Raw genomic sequence first — 7297 nt, 5'->3', positions numbered from 1 at the left:
CTCTACAGAAGTCCGATTGAGGTGAAACAAGTTGCCACGGAAAGCTCTTTCAAAGACGAAGAAGTCGTATTTCTGCATAAAATACGATTGGAGTTCGTTTGAGGGGTCAAACGGAGCGTTGAAGTTGGCTGACCTGTTCAGCGACAGTTTGACGAATTGGGCCTATCTTTTGGACTTCTATGATTTAATTCCATTGGGCTCTCTTTTGGGCATCTTAAATTAAATATATTGGACCTATTTAATTAAATTAAGTTGGGCCTATTTAATTAAATTAATTTGAGCTTATTAATTTGGGCTCTTTTATTTAATTAATTTGAGCCTCTTTGATTTAATTAATTTGGGATCTTTTATTTAATTTGGGCTACTTAATGGATGGAGTGTTTCGCGGACGACGAGACTTGCCAAAAGACGAAGAAATCTATTATGTAATAGATTAGAATTTAATTTCCCTTATTTTATTCATTTGTAATAAAATAGGCAGGGAAGAACAGGTTCCAGGTTTCCACGATAAGACGACAATTTTTTTGTCGGGTTTCTTTTATGTCGTGGAATTTAATCACCGTTAAGGTGTTTTAATAGCATGATATTTTTTATGTGGTTTTAAATGCGCATAGTATATCATGCTAGGTGTTATCACGTTTTCTCTAAGCATGTTTTAGAATTTCAAGCGAGCATGTTTTATTACATGTGTTATAGAAATGCATGCTTAGGTTTTCCGTGTCAACGTGATTTAACCTGTAAACCTTTTGAAGTAAAAGACTAAGCGGATAATTCAATTTTTTAAATAAAATTGATATAGACCTCCACAGTTGGTTTAAGACAAAGTAAATTGATAATTGGTGTAAACGTCCACACGAACGTGGCTTGCACTCGTTATTAATTTGCAGCTTTTGTCGGTTAAACTTCTAAATTAAAAAATATTTTAATCTTGTGAATAAGTGGGAGTTTTTGCATGTAAACGTTCACACTATCGTGACTTGCATGTATTAATTTCTGCGAATTATTCTAGAAATGATTAAAATTAATTATTTTAACCTTGAGAATAGTGGGAGCTTCTCGTGTAAACGTCCACACGAACGTGGCTTGCACGGGTTAGTCTTTCATGGATTATTCTAGAAGGGGTTAAAATAAAAGATAGTCATAAAGTTGACTAAACTGTGGTCATAGCTTAGGCGTTTATTTCAAGTACAACTCCCCAACGGAGTCCCTTCTTGAAATTGCGTGGTCTAGACAAGGTCCGTTTATTGGTCCCATTTTTTCATAAGGATAAGTTGAAAATGGAATGAGACCAAAGACTGGGTGTCTGGTCAAACGAAGAGCGCGTAAACGTCCACACGAACGTGGCTTGCGTGTAATTCGATTGGGCTAACGGAGGTTTCAATAATATTATTTTATCAAAAGGTTACAATATTATTGCTACGAATCTTTATGCAATAACGTGTTTTCTTATTTGCATTTGTTTGTTTAATATTTCAGATATGACTATTACCCCGCTTTTGAATGTTTTATCTGCTAAGCCGCTTACTGGTCCGAATTTTTCGGAATGGAAGCGCAATCTGGGATTTGTCCTAGACGCGGAGGAGTATAAGTTTGTGCTTACTACTCCTGCTCCCGCGAACCTTACTACTCGGTCTTCCGAAGAGCAAAGGGAGGCCCATAAGCGGTGGCATAGGGCGAATAATATGGCGAAAGCTTATATTATGACCACTATGTCTTCTGCGTTGCAGCTGCAATTATAAGGAACCTCGAGGAGCTCTTTGGGGAATCAGACCGATCAGTCCGTTTTGAACTCATGAGGAAACTCATGTCTTCAAAGATGACGGAAGGTTCGTCTGTGCGCGAGCACGTGCTTGGAATGATTAATCATTTCAATGAGCTGGACGTGCTCGGTGGAGGAATCAAGGATGCCATTAAGGTAGACATGGTTCTCCACACTCTGCCCAAATCCTACGAAAACTTCCGACTCAATGCCGTAATGGGCAAGAAAAAGTTCACTCTAAATGAACTGCTTAATGAGTTGGTAGCGGCCGAGGGGGTCATGGGAAAGAGTCCACAGGCTTTGGCCACTGCCACAGGACCCAGTTTTCCACCGAAAGGTAGGAAGAAGAAAGGGCCCCATGGCAAGAAAGGCCAAGAAAAAGGTGGGAGCAAGAAGAAGCTAGGCCCGACCGGAGGCGTTGGCAAGCCAAAGGGGAAAGGGAAATGCTTCAAGTGTCAACAAGTAGGACATTGGAAATCCGACTGTCCCTTGATGAAGAAAGCTCAAGGTATTTCTATTGCTCTAGTAACGGAAACATATTCAGTTTCGAGATCTTCCCATCAATGGGTTGTTGACTCGGGTGCAACTGACCATGTTTGTTACACCTTGCAGGGGTTCCTGCGGACAAGGGAGCTTAGTAAAGGCGAGCTAGCACTCTCCATGGGAAATGAAGCAAGCTTACCCGTTGTTTCAATTGGAGATGTGAATTTATTAATTGATGAACATGTTTTGGTTTTAAGAGATGTACTCTATGTTCCGGGTTTTCGGAAAAACTTGATTTCTACCATTCAATTACGAAAGTATGGATATTCTGTTCTTTTAGAAGACAGTGCAGTATTCATTAAAGATGGTCAAGTTTTATTTAGAAGTGCGGCTGATTCTCTTTATACTTTTACATGTCCATTTGATTATTCTTCATCTCCTTTTACTTTGACTACAAACCAAAAGAAGAGAAAAGCTTCTTCTCTAGAGAACCAAACTCTTCTTTGGCACCTACGATTGGGTCACATCAATCTAAGGAGGATCCAAAGACTGGTTTCCGATGGTATCTTGGAGTCTCTTCAAGTAGAACCAATCCCAGTCTGCGAATCCTGTCTAGAAGGAAAGATGACGACTCGGCCTTTCAAGGCCAAGGGGTATAGGGCCAAAGAAGTGTTGGAACTGGTTCATTCTGACTTGTGCGGACCTATGTCCACTCAAGCTCGTGGAGGGTACGAGTATTTTGTCACTTTCATTGACGATTACTCAAGGTACGGGTACATTTACTTGTTGCGCTACAAGTCTGAATGCTTTGACAAGTTTCAAATATTCAAGGCGGAAGTAGAAAAGCGACAAGGTAAAAGTATCAAGTCATTGCGATCTGACCGCGGTGGCGAATACCTCAGTAACGAGTTTAGAGCATACTTGTTAGAATCTGGGATTACATCTCAGTTGACTACACCGGGTACACCCCAACAGAATGGTGTGGCAAAGAGAAGAAATAGAACTCTTCTTGAGATGGTTAGATCGATGATGAGTTTTGCTACTTTACCCATTTCGTTTTGGGGATATGCCTTAGAAACAGCTGGTTACATTCTAAACTTAGTGCCTTCTAAGTCGGTTGCTAAGACCCCGTCCGAGCTGTGGTCAGGGCGCAAGCCTTCTCTTAACCACATCCGGGTTTGGGGCAGTCCAGCACACGTGCTGAACAAGGATGCCGATAAGTTGAGCTCTAGAACTGAAGTAAAGTTGTTTATAGGATATCCTAGAGGAACGAAAGGGGGTTATTTTTATTGTCCTAAAGATCAAATAGTCGTTATTAGCACTAACGCAAGATTCTTGGAAGAGGACTACATAAATAACCATAAAAGTAAGAGTAAAATTATATTCGGAGAGGTCAAAGAAATTGGCACGACAAGTCAGCCAATTGTGCAAGATGTAGTACCGCAGGTCTCATCAGAAAAAGCACAGAATGTCGATACCGAATCTGAAATAGTGCCACGTCGAAGTGAGAGGGAATCAAAGGGCAAACTGCCCAGTCGATATGCATTTGTCAATAAATCTAAAGATTCAATTGACGATGGGCTTATCGAAGAAGATCCCTGGACTTACTCCGAAGCACTAGCAGATCCGGATGCTCTTGAGTGGGAGGCATGTATGGTTTCAGAATTTGAATCCATAACTGTCATGGATGTATACGAGAAATGTTTGCTACCTGAGGGTCGAAAGGCCATTGGTAGCAAATGGGTATACAAACGCAAGAGAGGACCGGATGGGAAGGTTACGGCCTTCAAAGCGAGACTGGTGGCGAAAGGTTATACTCAACGACCTGGTATCGATTTTGAGGAAACTTTTTCGCCAGTAGCCATGCTTAAGTCTATCCGATTTCTCTTGTCCATGGCAGCCCATATGAACCTTGAGGTGTGGCAAATGGATGTCAAGACCGCATTCTTGAATGGGTATCTTAAAAAAGATAGAGATATCTATATGCTACAACCAGAAGGGTTCATCAAGAAAGGTGAAGAGCATCTAGTTTGGAAGCTTAAGAAGTCTATTTATGGACTTAAGCAAGCTTCACGATCCTGGAATAAACGTTTTGATGACGTGGTCAAAACTTATGGTTTTGAGCAGTGTGTCAACGATAGCTGCGTTTATAGGGTCTGTATCGATGGGAGTTTGGTTTTCCTTATACTCTATGTGGATGACATACTTCTCATTAGTGATAATGTGAATGTATTGTCTGGCATTAAGGATTGGTTATCCCAACAGTTTGAAATGAAGGATCTGGGAGAGGCAGCATATATTCTCGGAATAAAGATTGGTCGTGACCGATCTAAGAGAATGTTGAGTTTGTCTCAAGCATCCTACATTGACACTGTTTTGGCACGGTTCAGCATGCAGAATGCTAAGAAAGGTTTTCTACCTTTCAGACATGGTGTTCCGCTATCTAAAGCTTTGTGTCCCACAACACCTGAGCAAATAGCGAGCATGAAGACAGTTCCTTATGCTTCGGCTGTAGGAAGTCTCATGTATGCGATGCAGTGTACCAGGCCTGATATCTGTTTTGCCGTTGGCATTGTGGCTAGATATCAAGCGAATCCAGGTCAAGCTCATTGGACTGCTGTAAAGCACATACTCAAGTATCTTAAACGGACTAAGGAGTATGCGCTAGTTTACCAGTCTCATGATCTGACACCAGTAGGGTATGTAGACGCCGATTATTAAGGTGATAAGGACAAGAGGCGGTCTACTACTGGCTATGTGTTTATGTTTGGAGGTGGAGCCATTGTGTGGAGAAGTGTAAAGCAGAAATGCAATTCACTATCCACCATGGAAGCTGAGTATGTAGCTGCTTGTGAAGCTGCTAAAGAGGCTGTATGGCTCAGGAACTTCCTAACTGAGATTGATGTGATTCCTAGTTTGCCGAAGTGCATCACAATTTATTGTGATAACGAGGCTGCTATTGCGAATAGCAAGGATTCAAGATGTCATCAATCCATGAAACACATTGATGGCAAGTATCATTACATTCGGTCAGTGGTCAAGCATGGTGATGTTGAATTACTACATATTGCGGGAGTTGATAATCTTGCTGATCCCTTCACGAAGAGTCTTCCTGGTGCGGTGTTCAACAAGCATGTTGAAGACCTTGGAGTTCGTGACCTCCCGATACTAAACTAAACTTTAGTATAAGTGGGAGAATTTGTAATAGAGATTTACAAGCGAGTGGATAGCTAGAGGATATTATCAGTTTATTAGTCACGTTGTATACTAAAAGTTTGCTTTAGTATAAGTGGGAGAATTGAAGGGTTATATACTTAAAGCAACGCTTTTATGCTTGTATATATTGATACCTTATTCACTACTATTTTCCTATCTGAATTATTGTTATTGCATAATCCTATTATAGTCCAATTTATCTCATACTATAGATTATATGGTGTGTTGTAGATCACAGAAGATCATATAATTGGAAAAAGTTGAGATATAAATTGAGTTCACAATCGAGGCAACTATGGACGAGTTGCTGGTTTAGATTGTAGCATAAATGGATAAATAGTTTGTCTTGGCTATTTATTTATGCTAGTACCTTCGTGTATTGAACAGGATCACAGTGAGATGAATTCTTATATTCTGACTAATTAAGAATCAAGATCTCGGTGACTTAAATAATTTAACCTTAATTGAATTAATCGGTGTAAATAATTAATTGATTATTACTTTGATTTATCATGGGTGAGAACTCTGTTGAAGTTCAAGATACTCGATACTTTGGGTGATAACAATTATTATTTGATATGCGATTATATTGCAATAAGGATCCGTGTCCTGCTGATAACAGGATGATAATATCCTCTTGAGGAACTTAATAAGTTTATCGTATTAAACCCTGCAGGTGGAATTAGTTCCGATACGATAATAAGTTTAAGTGGTAGCACTCGAGATGTCGTTTATAATTAAACGACTAATTAATTAATTAATTGATCGTCAGAGGAATTAATTAATTAATGGATATTCGATATCTTAAACACGGAGATTAATTAAGTCTAATACTAGCCCCGACTCACCTAAAGAATAAAGAGGTAATTCAGTATTAATTTTCTAGTGGAATAAATTAATACTAGTGTCTCGATTTATATTCTGGGCTGAATAAGAAAAATCGAGCACTGGGAGGCCAAACTTTATTCGAGCTAGTAGATCCCCGATTGGCCCAAATTAAGGCTTAAATCTCAAGTGGACAAACAATTCATTATCTCTAGATTCTTTCTCATTAATAATTGCTATTATTATTATCTTTTGCTATTTTAATTAAAAGTAAAATGGCAAACATAATAATTGCTATTATTATTATCTTTTGCTATTTTAATCAAAAGTAAAATGGCAAACATAATAATTGCTATTATTCTTATCTTTTGCTATTTTAATCAAAAGTAAAATGGCAAACATAATAATTGATATTATTCTTATCTTTTGCTATTTTTAATCAAAAGTAAAAGATAAGAATAATATGTGATATCATTCTTAAGAATGAACAATCACGTAGCAATTAGACATAATTTTGAGAAAGAGAGAAATTGAGAAAGAAAGAGATTGAGAGTGTTTGTTCATTGGAGTTGAGATAGGATTCGAAGATCGTTGCCATCCAACGTCGAATCTTGCCGTGGGAACAATTCGGAAGATCAACTCTGGAGTCGATCACTTCTCGTTTCGCAGGTATACTTCTTTTACTACCTTGTAGGATTATGGTTTTTGTATGTACTTGTTAGATATCCGAAATGGATCGTGGGCACACGAACCGTATATCAAAATTTGGTTCCTTCACTGGAGCCACTGATGCACATACAGCTTCCCCTGAAGAAAATCACTTTTCAACTATAACAGATTCAGCATGTTTTAGACCCCTCTTGCTCACAGAACACTGAATTAGCTCCCCATCAGAAAACAGCACAAAAAGTAATCGCAAAGTAATGGAAAATTCAAGATGGACAACTCCAGAAGTCTGAGATACGACATGGTTTGTGTGTTTGGGACCATCATCAGCTATTTGAACTCCCCTGG

Source organism: Salvia miltiorrhiza, chromosome 8 (genome assembly GCF_028751815.1).
Source record: "Salvia miltiorrhiza cultivar Shanhuang (shh) chromosome 8, IMPLAD_Smil_shh, whole genome shotgun sequence".
NCBI classification, from domain to species: domain Eukaryota; kingdom Viridiplantae; phylum Streptophyta; class Magnoliopsida; order Lamiales; family Lamiaceae; genus Salvia; species Salvia miltiorrhiza.
This window is presented reverse-complemented; position numbering follows the sequence as displayed.